Genomic DNA, 14,522 nt, shown 5'->3' with positions numbered 1-14,522 from the left:
AGTTGTTGTCCCTAAGTAAACAGCTCTTTAAACTTTGGTACATTTGTGCTGGCTGACGTCATGAATCAGCTGATTTCATTTCACTTTCATTTCTTAACTTGCCGGTGGCCCATGACTTTTGAGAAAGAAGTAATGTAAACAACACTTGTTGTTCACCGGACTGTATATGGTACCCACCACCCTGGAGCCAACCAACCAATTGACTTAAAGAGCCAGGTAAACGTCTTGATTATATCACACAACAGTTCCAGAAAGGAAATTGGCCAAAACACTCTCAAAGCTCCTAGTGATTTAAACTCCAAGATAAACACAACCTAGAATCTTACTCAGAAGGGACCTTCAAGGTCATCTGGTCCAAGATCTCGGACCCAGATCACCCCTTGGGAAGCAGTTATGCCCAGCTGTCCCCTCCTTTTCAGCTATGTAGGATGACTGGGCTTCTCTGGACACAAAACCTTGTTTTCTTAGTGTTCTCACGAGGGTGTTTAGGGCCATGCTGAAGCAGCTGAAACATCTCTTATTTCAAAATAAGAACAGAATGAAGCTTTTATTTTTGTCATCATAGGGGCTCCTAGCCAGAGTTTAAAAATTGCTTCCTTTGCTCACATGACCAGTTGGAAATTCCGATTTGGGGTTAAGCTTGGTTAAGTCAGTAGATAGCTACTTAGCAACATTGCTGAATCCTTCAGGGTTTCTCTTCCCCTCCCCCTGCACCCCTACCACCCAAAGGAGTTCTTTGTACTGCTACATTTTCCCCCTTGTAGGTCTTTTAAACTCAATCCCTAGAAAGAAGTGATGAGATCTAACAGAAAGGAAGAGCAGAGGCTTTGGATCAGGGAGCTCTGCTAAAGATTTGCAAATTATTTAACTTCTCTGAGTGTCAGTTTCTCATCTGTAAAATGGAACAATACCTACTTTGCACGGCTGTTGTGGAAACTGGAGATAATGTACGAAAGTGCTTGGTACGCTACCGCACACGCAGTAACGGCAGCAGTTATTATTAAAAGCAGGATTTCCAAATATCTAGTCTAGCCTTCATAATAATGCCTTCAAAGCAGAGACAAAATTAACGTTTTGGTACTGATATAAACTATTTACTCTGAAAACTGAACATAGTGAATGAAGTGATGCAATATGGAAGAGAGTGAAACAACTGCAACAATTTGCTGGAAGTTATAAAGCACATAGTTTTTAAAGAGTCAAATAATTCTTCAAAGTTTGTTTTGAAAAACAGGAGTCTCACACTCTTCCTTTTCTCCAGAAGCAAGCACTTTCATCTATTTTAGCTGATTCTTTAGGTATTTACCTCAGTTCTCTAAACATCATGCTTGTATTGCTACTTCTTGGTTTTTCGGTCTCAGGCATAATCTAATGACTCTCAACTACAGGAGATGAAGATTTAGCTTGCTTCTTCCTGACTCCACATTCCACAACTTCAAGTCCCATCTCCCTCCTCCTTCCAGATTATAAGATTATATTATAATCTTGTTTAAATCAGTATTCAGTATCTACAATATTGTAACTATGTAAATACCATATAGAGTAGCAAAACCATATAGAAAATTATGATTTCCTTCCCTGCATAACTTTTTGTCTTCCCTGGAGATAATAATTGCTTTAATTTTTCGTTTGTTTGTTTGCTTGCTTTTCTATGTACTTAACACTAATCCAACCCTCAAGTCTTTTTTCAGGACGTTTGTATGCATGGTACTTGATCTCCTCCTGAGCAAGGCTCCTCCAGCACCTTCCAACCTGCTCCAGTCTGGGCTGAGGGCCCTGACACCTAATACACAGCTGTCCTGCTGGAATCTCTTTTCACCACTGCCATCCTGGGATTCCTTTTGCCTCTATCCTGTGTTGGATCTCCTATTTTCTGCATCAAAGGCTTTTCTTGATTTATTCTTTATTCTACCTTTAAACTTGATCAATCAAAGTTGGAGTATAGAATTTTAGGTTAAAAATAATTCGCCTTTATAATTTTGAAAGCCTTCTTCCATTCCATCTAGCTTTCATGTTATTTTTGAGAAGTTTAAAGACATTCTGTTTTCTAGTTTCCAAAATTGATTTCCTTTCCTATTCGCATCCTTGCAGGTTTGTCTTAAAAAATAAAAATGATTATTATTTCAGTGGGTTTTTGAGAAGTAGCGAAATTAAATGTGTGTTCAGTTTGCCATTTTTACCTGGAAGTCTAATTTTTTTTTTTTTTTTACCCTAGGAGGGCTCTTTCTAGCTGTCTCTTTCACTGGTTTCCTCTGACAACATAGCTGACCTCTGGTTGAGCTTGCTGCTCTTATCAAGTTACTAGCCTCCTCTTAATCGCTTACTACCAAAATCTCCATTATTTTTGATAGTATCCTTAGGTTTGAACTTCCCCACACTCTGTTCCAAACAAATTAGTTTACTTTGGGAAAACTTCAGATATCTCTGTTTGTATGTTATGCCTCTCCTCCTAGGGCAAAATATCTGAACCACTGCCGTGGAGCTGAGTGCGGAGACAGTGACCCGCTTTTTCTAGAGGGACACCTCTGCTTTTTGAGCACGGTACTGGCTGGGGCAGTAGCCTTTTCACCTTGCCTCTCCCCGCATGGAACCTCCACCCTATAAACTAGCTCGGGCAAAGGTGACCGGGACTTCAGTTTTCTTGGCCTGCTGAATCTGAGAAAGAGCCTTTGACCTCTGGTTGGGTGGAGGAAGGGAAGCCCTAACCTCTTGGCTGTAGCTGCCTGGAATTTAGCCTCTGCAACACAGAGGTAGGGGCATGAGAAATGCTAGCAGCCCGCTCCTCCCAGGGAGGCACCAGAGCCCTGGGACTGGGAGCTAGGGACAGTGCCATCTCTGCATTCTTAGCCACATGCTCCCAGAGTGGAGCTTCCCTCATGGTGAACTGGGGTGAAGAGAGGCGAGGGTTGTGGCTTAAGTGCCACAGACTCTCCCTGCTCTCACGGAGATTTAGTAGATTTTCTTGAATGAATATTTCTTTATTTGTTGCCTTAGGACAATTTCCAGAAACTTTAAATTTTTTTTTTTTTTTAATTTTTACCAGTTATAAGATTCTCCTGGGAGACTGGGTGGAGGAGCTGCTCAGGCTGCTATTCTGGAACTGGATCTGTGCCCCTTTATTGTTTTCCAAAGGGAACAGTTTTAACTGCATAAAATCTAAAGACTTTGAAATAGCAAAGAATACAATAAACAAATATGACATTACAAACTCCATAAACTTACAAAATAAGAAACAAATGTTTGTAAATTTCACATCCCTTAAATTAATCGATGAATTTAGAACTCAACTAATAAAAATACTGATAGGTTTAACTGGGAATGCCTTTGTTGTTGTTTAGGTTTTTTGTTTTCTTAAAACTAGTAAAACCAATAAAAATTTATTGAGGGGAATATTAAGCTACTTTTCCAGATTTCTAATAAAAGAGATATGGAAATACTCTTTTGTTTTGTTTCAAATATCTGCACCTGGTTTTGTAAACCATTAGTGATGGTTTAAATAATAGTAAAAATATAATACTTATGGTGTCTAATTCTAGAATATCCAATGAAATGGAAATAATGTATCATAATTAAATTAAAACCACCTATATTTAAAAACACTCTTAGTAATTCTAATTCTATCAAACATCAATAAGAGCAAACAAAGAATCAATTAAGTAACAGCAGTTAAACTAAATAGAGGTAAATCTAAATTACTTTTAAAGGGTGGGAGGGGGCCAGATGTCCGGCAGTGGGTGTGGGTGTTCAGGGATTGGCTACTTTGAAGTCTGAGTTGAAAGTGCATGTGACCCTGGATCCCTGTGACCTCATGGCATGACTCTCCTCCTTTGGAAGAAGGAAGTTGCCATCATCTGTGTGATCTTCTCCACAATCGGCAACTACATGTATCACCTGCAGCATGGTTTCAGTCAGAGGTTTTAAGAGTTCTCTTTATCATTTACAGCCTGTCTCATTCATGTGTAATACTTTCCAAGCATTTTTATTTTCCTGGTCCTTCAGTTCCTATACTCTTTCTATCCACCATCTTTTTGGGAAAGCAGATTAGGCTTTCTTATAAATGAGTGTTTTCATCCAAACCATCCATTATTTCCCTCTGAAGTTGTTCTATATTTTTTTTGAGATGCCTTTGGCCTTAGTTAGTTGGGATTGGAAGGATTTTATTTTTTTGCTCAGGAAGATTTGCCCTGAGCTAACATCTGCTGCCAATCTTCCTCTTTTTGTGTGTGAGCCACCACCAAAGCATAGCCACCGACAGATGAGTGGTGCAGGTCCATGCCCAGGAGCCAAACCTGGGCTGCAGAAGTGGAGTGTGCTGAACTTAACCACTAGACCACCAGCACTGGCCTTGGATTGGAAGGATTTTCATCCATCTTTGACCAATCATGTCTGTCCTTGAAGATGAGCCATTATCACACAAGAGAGTCCACTTTTCTATTCATTTTTGAGAGGTCTACTGTATCCTCAAGTGAAGAGATGGACCTGGTCATATTTCTATTAAGTGCTGCCAAACACAGAGTGTTACCTTCAGAGGCCTGGCCTCTGTGAGAAGTGACTCGAGGGCTTCATAGCTTTGTGTAAACTCTTTAATCTTTTCACTGACACAACAATATTCTTCAACCAAGGCAGAAAAGTATTTGGCTAGCTCTTTATTTCTCTTTAAAGTATGTTGCCTTCTTACTAAAAAAAAAAAAAAAATCATAGCACACACTCAAAGGAAACCCAAAGGGCTTTGTCTCAAGTATTCAGATCCCACCACCAGAGCACTGCTCCAGGACTAACTGGAAAGATATTTTTGTTGCAGTCTGAAGGCCCTCCATGGCTCCAAAGGCAATGAAGCTCGGCCCCTGGTTGTTAGTATTCTGTGGACCACACTTGCCTGCCTGGAACTCTGTGAAGTGGTGTACTTCTAAAACAAGTGCCTAGCAACCATCAGTGGGGCAGGGCAAGTGAGGCCTAGGTGACTAAACATTACATTCTTTGTTCTGTTCATTACTGCACACACAGAAAGTGATATTATTTGTACTGTGCATTGGGGGAATATAAAAGACTGACTGCAGCCAGAGGAAACTAGCCCGTGAGCTCTGGCTACTCTAGGCCCCACCTGACATTACACAAAACTAGAAGATTAAAGTAGTGTCATGCTATAACTATAATGCATTCTCTGCACACAAGCGTGTCTGGACATAATGGTAAGACAAGTTGCAGTAGAGAACTCACATGCCCATGTTCCTAGGCAAGCCTCCTTCTTCTGATTTGAAGTTTCATTTTGTAGCCTTGAAGCCTGGTCCTGTCTAGAAAGGTTACAGGGATCTCCCTTCCCTGTAGGCTTGCTTGAGCCTGTGTTTGGTCAGCACAGACAAGCAGGGTCAGAGAAATGAAGCTCCTCACCAAAGGCATTACATCACTGATCTGGATTTCAATTATAAGAACTCAGGAGACATCAGCAGGAACTGTCAATGTCTTAACATTTCATGTATTTTCAATGGAGCCTTGTGGTAGTTCAGTCCAAGTGGTCTCCAATGGAGTGACTCATTGATGCAGCCTCCCTTCATCATGTGGCCCTGCCATTGTCAGCACTCGGTCATCTTCAGAACAGTGGTTACATCTGCAGAGGGAGTACATCATTCTATCAGCTGAATTTGCCATCTTTGTTTCTTTAAACAAAATCTCACTCTCTTAGTATCTCTCTGGCAGACTCAGACCCAGAGCCCCTTCTATCCATCACCCAGGACTCTGCCATGAGCAATTCTCTCCACACAGCCTCTGCCCATAGGAAAAAGGATAGAACAGTGAGCAGAAGCTGGTCTTGGAATCCTGGAGGGTGCCAGGGTTTGGTCCACCTATGAGTGTGGAGAACAGAGGCTCTTACCAGGCTTGGTGGTGAAGATGGCCAAATGCCTGATGAAGTGATCATTGTTTCTTTGTTTGTAATTTATTTATTTGAAAGAGAAATTGCCAATTAAGAGTTTATAACATGTTTCTGAAAGTAAAGAATTCAGCCATGGTAGAGAAGAAGATCTTTATTATGGAAAAAAATGACTTAAGCAAACCCCTTTTATATGCAGAAAGAGTGTTCAACCTTCTGGGATAAAAATGAAATATAACTTTTTTTGGTGGTGGTGGGCAGATCATTCTTATTTTAAAGCCTAATTATAAAAGAACAACTTAATGATGTCAAAATGAAAGCCCCAGAGTTACTGTATGTCTTTTGTTTCATTTTATAAAGTCCTTCTGCCTGGGTCAGTAGCATCAGTGCCAATTCCAGAACCTAGGCTCCACTAGGCGTCACTGCTGCCGTGTGTTGGGAGCCAACGGTGATACAGAATCTGGGTCACATCTGTGGAGGGGATGGGGTCACTGCAGATACTCAGCCCTCCTTTCACAGTGGCCTCAATTTTTAAAGGATTTTATTTGCAGGGCATAGAACTTAAGGTTGTCAATACCACACTGCCCTGATCACTGTAGCTTTGTATGAAGTCTTTTAAGTGTTGTAGTCAGGTAACATCAGTCCTCTGACTTTCTTCTTCCCTTTCAATATTGTATTGGAGATTCTCAATCTTTTGTCTTTCTATATAAATTTTAGAATCAAATCTATTGATAATAACTTGCTAGATTTTGACTGGACTTTCATTAAATCTATAGATTAAGTCGGGAAGAACTGACATCTTCACAATATTGAGTCTTCCTACCCATGTACATAGAATATCTCTCCATTTATTTAGATCATTGATTTATCGGAGTTTTATAGTATTCCTCATATACATCTTGAACATATTTTATTAGATTTATACCTAAGTATTTCACTTTTTGGTGCTAACGTAAACGTGTTTTTTATTTCAAATTCCAATATTCATTACTAGTATACAAGATAGCGGTTGATTTTTGTATTTTAACTTTGTATCTTGTAACCTTGCTACAATTGCTCATTAGTTCCAGCAGGTTTTTTTTGCTGATTCTTTGGGATTTTACACATAGACAATCATATTCTCTGTGAATAAATATAATTTTCTTTCTGTCTTTCCAAGCTGTATACCTTTTATTTCCTTGTCTTATTGAATTATCTGGGATTTCCAGTATGATGTTGAATCAGAATCAGAGAGTAGACATCTTTGCCTTGTTTCTGATCTTAGCAGGAAAGTATCTACTTCCTCATCATTAAGCATGATGTTAGCTGTAGACTTTTTTTAGATATTTTTTATCAAATTGAGGAAGTTTCCCTCCATTCTTAATTTGCTGAGAGTTTTTAATCATGAATTGGTGTGAGATTTTGTCAGATGTTTTTCTGCAATTATTGATGTGATCATATGATTTTTTTCCTTATTCTATTGATGTGATGGATCATATTGATATTTGAATGTTGAATCAGCCTATCAGTAGAATAAAGCCTACTTGACTGTAGTGTTTAATTCTTCTTATATATTATTGAATTGTGTTTTCTAATATTTTGTTGAGGATTTTTGCATTTATGTTCATGAGAGATATTGTTATGTAATTTCTTTTCTTGTAATATCTTTGGTTTTAGTATTAAGGTAATGCTGGCCTCATAGAATGTGTTAGGAAGTGTTCCCTCCGCTTCTATCTTCTGGAAGAGATTGTAGATAACTCATGTAATTCCTTTCTTAAATTCTTGGTAGAGTGCATCAGTGAACTCATCTGGGCCTTTTGGCAGGCTATTATTTATTGATTTAATTTCTTTAATTGACATGGGCCTATTCTGATTGTCCATTTCTTCAAGTGCAAATTTTGGCAAATCATGTCTTTCAAGGAATTGGTCCATTTCATCTAGGTTATCAAATTTGTGGGTAGGGAATTGTTCTTAATATCCCTTTATTGTCATTTTAATGTCTATGGGATCAGTATTGGTGGCCCCTCTTTCATTTCTGATATTAGTAATTTATGTCTCCTTTTTATTTAGTTAGTTAACATTGCTAGAAGTTTACAAATTTTATTGATGATAGAATATTATTCAGCACTAAAGAAAATGAGCTATCAAGCCATGAAAAGACATGATAGAACTTATATGCATATACTAAGTGAAAGAAGCCAATCTGAAAAGGCTACATACAGTATGATTCCAACTATGTGATATTCTGGAAAAGGCAAAACTGTGGAGACAGTAAAAAGACCAGTGGTTGAGTGACATCAGCATCATGGTGGAATGAGTTTTTCCCTTTGTTTCTCTCCTACAAGTTACAACCAAACAGACATGCATTGACCAAACAGAGGATTCCCTACACAGCACAAAATGACACCTAAAACATTCATGCATCTATACGTCTGAAGGTGGATGGACTGGACCCCCAGGAGGCAGTAGAACTAGGGGAGCAGCCCTCTTCCCCTCCCCCAGTGGCAATGATCCAAAGTGCATATCCTTACACAGTGGTTCATGAGACTGTGAATGGAGGTAGCGGGTACCCAGGCCCACCAGACTGGCCTTACAAGAAAGACTGAAAGAAGCCGTCCTTCCTGAAACAAAAAGGCAAAGGTTTACAAAGTTTGAGCAAGGAGATAAATAGACAGAAAATTGCAGCTCCATATCAGAATAGGTTAGTAAACAATTATAAAGGACTAAAGAAAAGAAAGCATCAAAAATAACTATAACCACTTCAATTTGGTCACAAATTCACAACACAAAAAAGAATAATTTGTGACAACAAAAACACAGAAGAGAAAGAGGAAAGGGGGAGAACTTGCACAGGCTAATGGAGATGAGAGGCTATCAGAAAATGGACTACCTCATCTATGAGATCTTTTATACAAACCTCATAGTGGCCACAAAACAAAAAATCAGAGCAGACTCACAAATCATAAATAAAGAGAAAACTGAGAAAAACATCACAGAAAACCACCAAACTAAATTGGCAGACAGAAATACAAAGGAAAATAAACAATGGAAATACAGAACAACTGGGGAAAAAAAGATAAAATAGCAATATTAAGCCTTTATATATCAATAATCACCCTAAATGTAAATGGATTGAATTCATCAATCAAAAGAAACAGAATGACTGGATGGATTAAAAAAACAAGACCCAACAATATGCTGCCTCCAGGAAACACATTTCAGGTCTAAAGACAAACATAGGCTCAGAGTGAAGGGATGGAAGATGATATTCCAAGCAAATGGCAAGCAAAAGAAAGCAAGTGTAGTCATACTTAGACAAAACAGACTTCAAGATAAGAAAGATAAGAGATATAGATGGGCATTATATAACGATAAAAGGGACATTCCACCAAGAGGACATAACAATTATTAATATATATGTACCTAACACAGGAGCACCAGAGTATATAAACCAAGTATTAACAGACCTAAAGAGAGAAATTGACAGCAACACAGTAATAGTAGGGGACCTTAACCCCCTAATTATGTCAATGGATAGATATCCAGACAGAAAGTCAAGAAAACAGTGGACTTAAATGAAACACTAGCCCAGATGGGCTTAATAGATAAATGCAGAACATTCCACCCAAAAAAAACAGCAGAATACACATTCTTCCCAAGTACACATGCAACATTCTCAAAGATAGACCATATGTTGGGAAACAAGGCAAGCCTTAATAAATTTAAGAAGACTGAAATCATATCAAGCATCCTTTCTGACCACAATGCTTTGAAACTAGAAATCAACTACAAGAAAAAAGTTAGGAAAGTCACAAATATATGAAGACTAAACAACATGCTACTAAACAACCATTGTATCCATGAAGAAATCAAAGGAGAAATAAAAAAATACCTAGAGGCAAATGAAAATGAAAACACAACATTCCAACTCTTATGGGAGGCAGCAAAAGTGTTACTAAGAGGTAAATTTATAGCAACAGAGGCCTACTTTAAGAAAGGTAGGCCACCGACCTGGTGGCATAGTGATTAAGTTCATGTGCTTTGCTTCAGTGGCCTGGGGTTCACAGGTTTGGATCCCAGGAGGGGACCTAACATCACTCATCAAGCCATGCTGTGGTGGCATCCCACATAAAATGGAGGAAGATTGGCATAGATGTTAGCTCAGTGACAGTCTTCCTCAAGCCAAAAAGAGGAAAATAGGCAACAGATGGTAGCTCAGGGCCAATCTTCCTCACAAAAAAAGAAATAAGAGAAATCTCAAATAAACAGCTTATGCTATACCTAAAACAACTAGAAAAAGAAGAACAAAGTCAGCAGAAGGAAGGAAATAATAAAAATCAAAGCAGAAATAAACAAAATAGAAACTAAAAAACAATAGAAAGGATCAATGAAACTAAGAGCTGTTCTATGAGAAGACAAACAAAATTGACAAACCCTTAGTTAGACTCAGTAAGAAAAAAGGAGAGGAGATTCAAATAAATAAAATCAGAAATGAAAGAGGAGAAATTATAACAGACAACACAGAAATACAAAGGATTATAAGAGAATACTATAGAAAGCTATACACCAACAAAATTGGATAACCTAGAAGAAATGGATAAATTCTTAGAATCATACAATCTCCCAAAACTAAATCAAGAATAAATAAAGAATCTGAATAGATCAATCACAAGTAAGGAGACTGAAACAGTAATCAAAAACCTCCCAGAAAACAAAAGGCCAGGACTAGATCGCTTCACTGTTGACTTCAACCAAACATTCAAAGAAGACTTCGTTGCTATCCTTCTCAAACACTCCCCAAAAATGAGAGAATGGGACACTTCATAACTCATTTTATGAGGCCAATATTACCTTGATACCAAAACCAGAAAAAGACAATACAAAAAAGGAAAATTACAGGCCAATATCACTGATGAGCATAGATGCAAAATCAACAAAATATTAGCAAATCGAATATAGCAATACATTAAAAGGATAATACACCACCACCAAGTGCAATTTATTCTAAGGATGCAAGGATGGTTCAACATCTGCAAATCAATCAATATGATATGCCACATTAACAAAATGAAGAATAAAAATCACAAGATCATCTCCATAGACACAGAGAAAGCATTTGACAAGATCCAACATCCAATTATGATAAAAACTCTCAATAAAATGAGCATAGAAGGAAAGCACCTCAACATAATAAAGGCCGTATATGACAAACCCACAGCCAACATAATACTCAATGTTGAAAACTGAAAGTTATTCCTCTGTGAACAGGAACAAGAAATGGATTCCCACTCTTGCCACTCTTATTCAACATAGTACTGGAAGTTTTAGAGCAATTAGGTAAGAAAAAGAAATAAAAGGGACCCAAATTGGAAAGGAAGAAGTAAAACTGTCACAATTTGTGGGTGACATGATTCTATATATACAGGAAACCCTAAAGAATCCATCAAAAAAACTATTATAAATAATCAACAAATACAGGAAAGTTGCATGGTAAAAAACAACATACAAAAGTCAGCTGCATTTCTATACACTGATAACAAACTAGCAGAAAGTGAAATCAAGAATGCAATCCTATTTACAATTGCAACAAAAAGAATAAAGTACCCAAGAATAAATTTAACCAAGGAAGTGAAAAACTATACACTGAAAACTACAAGACATTATCGAAAGAAATCAAAGAAAACATAAAGAAATAGAAAGATATTCTGTATTCATGGATTGGAAGAATAAACATAGTTATAACATCCATATTACCTAAAGCAATCTATGGATTCAATGCAATCAAAGTCAGAATCCCAATGACATTCTTCACAGAAATAGAACAAAGAATCCTAAAATTTATGTGGAACAATAAGACTCCAAATGGCCAAAGCAATCCTGAGAGAAAAGAACAAAGTTGGAGGTTATCACACTCCCTAAATTCAAAATATACTACAAAGCTATAGTAATCAAAACATCATGGTACTAGCAGAAAGATAGACACACAGATAAATGGAACAGAATTGAGAGCCCAGAAGTAAAACTACACATCTAGGGACAGCTAATCTTTGACAAAGGAGCCAAGAATATACAAAGAAGAAAGTCTCTTCAATAAATGGTGTTGGGAAAACTGGACAGCCACATGCAAAAGAATGAAAGTAGACCATTATCTTACACCATACACAAAAATTAACTCAAAATGGATTAAAGACTTGAATGGAGGACCTGAAATCACAAAACTCCTAGAGGAAAACATAGGCAGTACACTCTTCAACATTGGTCTTACCAGTAGCTTTTTGAATACCATGTCTCACCACGCAAGGGAAACAAAAGAAAAAATAAACAAATGGGACTACATGAGACCAAAAAGCTTCTGCAGAGCAAAGGAAACCATCAACAAAATAAAAAGACAGCCCACCAACTGGGAGAAAATATTTGTCAATCATATGTCTGACAAGTAGTTAATTTCCAAAATATATAAAGAACTCATACAACTCAACAACAAAAAAAATGAACAACCTCAGCAAAAATGGGCAGAGGATATGAACAGACATTTTTCCAAAGAAGATATACAGATGGCCAACAAGTACATGAAAAGATGTTCAATATCACTAATTATTAGGGAAAGGCAAATCAAAACTACAATGAGATGTCACCTTACACTGGTCAGAATGGCTATAATTAACAAGACAGAAATAACAAGTATCGGAAAGGGTGTGGAGAAAAGGGAACCCTCACACACTGCTGGTGGGAATGCAAACTGGTGCAGTCACTATGGAAAACAGTATGGAGATTTCTCAAAAAATTAAAAATTGAAATACCATATAATCCAGCTATTTCACTACTGGGTATTTATCCAAAGAACTTGAAATCAATAATTCAAAAAGATTTATGCATCCCTATGTTCATTGCACAATAGCCAACATGTGGAAGAATCTCAATTGCCCATCAGAAGAATCTCAAGTGCCCAACAATGGATGAATGGATAAAGAAGATGTGGTCTATGTAGAATGGAATACTATTCACCCATAAAAAAGACAAAATCATGCCATTTGCGACAACATGGATGGACCTCGACAGTATTATGTTAAGCAAAATAAATCAGACAGAGAAAGGCAAATATCCCATGATTTCACTCTTATGTGAAAGATAAACACAGATAAGGAGAACAGATAGTTAGCAGAGGAGAAGCCGGTAGGGGGAGAGTGAAAGGGGTAAAGGGGCACATATGCATGGTGATAGATAAAAACTACACTATTGGTGGTGAACATGATGCAGCCTACACAGAAACTGAAATATAATAATATACACCTGAAATTTACACAATGTTATAAGCCAATATGACCTTAATTTAAAAAAAAAGCAAAGACCAGTGGTTGCCAGGGGTTAGGGAGAAGAGACGGATGAATAGGCAAAGCACAGAGGATTTTTATGGCAGTGAAACTATTCTGTATGACACTATAATGGTACATATATTTCATTATACATTTGTCCAACCTCATAGAATGTACAATGCTAAGAATAAACCCAAATGTAAACTATTGACTTTGGATGATTATGATGTATCATATTAGGTTTATCAATTGTAACAAATATATCATTCTGGTGGGTGATGGTGATAATGGGGAGGCTATGCATGTATGGGGGCCAGGGAATATATGGGAATTCTCTGTACCTTCTGCTCAAAATTGCTGTGAACCTAAAACTTTTCTAAAAAATAAAGTCTATTAAAAGCAAAAGCAAAAATATAATTGTTACTCTTTTAATATCCCGAGTTCTCCTTCTACTTTCTTTGGCTAATGGATATGTTGTTGAGAGTATACTACCCAACCTCAGATCTTCCTAGTTTCATCTTGCTACCATGACCTAATTAGGCATGTGACCTGTAACTTTAATGTACCTCTCCTACCTGATCCTCATTCTGCTTAGCCTCATCCTGTAATGGACGCCATTATGGACCCGTAACCCTAGGCTGGTTGACTCTGTTTTCTCACTTACTGCATCCATCTTGACTTATTGGCCTGACATACCTGTTTCTCTAGCGTCCTTCAGGAATCTCACTAGTATGTATTGTCTTATGCATGACACACTGTGAGGTCCTCCACTTCCTTCCATGTGAATAAATGGCTGGAGATGTACATTCATCAGCTCTAAAGGAAACTGCACATCTAATCTTTTATATTTTTGCTAAATTGTGAGAAGCAAAATGACTATTTAAATCATAATCTATGCATTTCAGTGACATTTTGTGGCACACTTTTGCTGTGTACAATTAGCATCTTTTATTATATACTGTTTTTTTCTAATTGTTGGAGGTACACAACTGAGCATTTTACTATGTACCATCTTATTCTGTAATTATTTTACTCATGTGTGTTGTATGTACAATGAATCAGTAATCTTTGGGGGAGAAATGCCTTTTATATAACCAATGGTTCTTAGCACACCACAGATATAATAGAAATTCAGGAAATGATGTTTTCGACTGATTCATTGAAGTGCCTAGTAAGGGACATTAAAGTCAGTGATAGTACATGACATTCATTCCTTGAATTCTTGGGGTTTTTTGGTGTTGTATGAATAAGTCATTTTGAAAGAAATCAAAAGATCAGAGATTTTTTTTTCATCTTGGCAAGAATTAAATATAAATATCTAAATGACTTAAAATTTTCTATGTTGTGTCTGGATTTCTTTTTAA

General features: G+C 37.3%; 1 long non-coding RNA gene across 1 annotated transcript in view; it reads left to right on the top strand.

Moving 5' to 3' along the window:
• Positions 1-125: 125 nt before the first annotated feature.
• LOC124243637 (uncharacterized) overlaps positions 126-14,522 on the top strand; it is a 34,969-nt gene continuing 20,572 nt past the window's right edge. The window contains exon 1 of the long non-coding RNA XR_006889731.1: positions 126-216. This is a non-coding gene — a long non-coding RNA (uncharacterized LOC124243637). The remainder of the gene's footprint in view (positions 217-14,522) is intronic.

Source organism: Equus quagga, chromosome 8, assembly GCF_021613505.1.
Source record: "Equus quagga isolate Etosha38 chromosome 8, UCLA_HA_Equagga_1.0, whole genome shotgun sequence".
NCBI lineage: Eukaryota > Metazoa > Chordata > Mammalia > Perissodactyla > Equidae > Equus > Equus quagga.
Note: the sequence above shows the minus strand (reverse complement) of the source record. Positions and strands in the feature narration are given on the sequence as shown.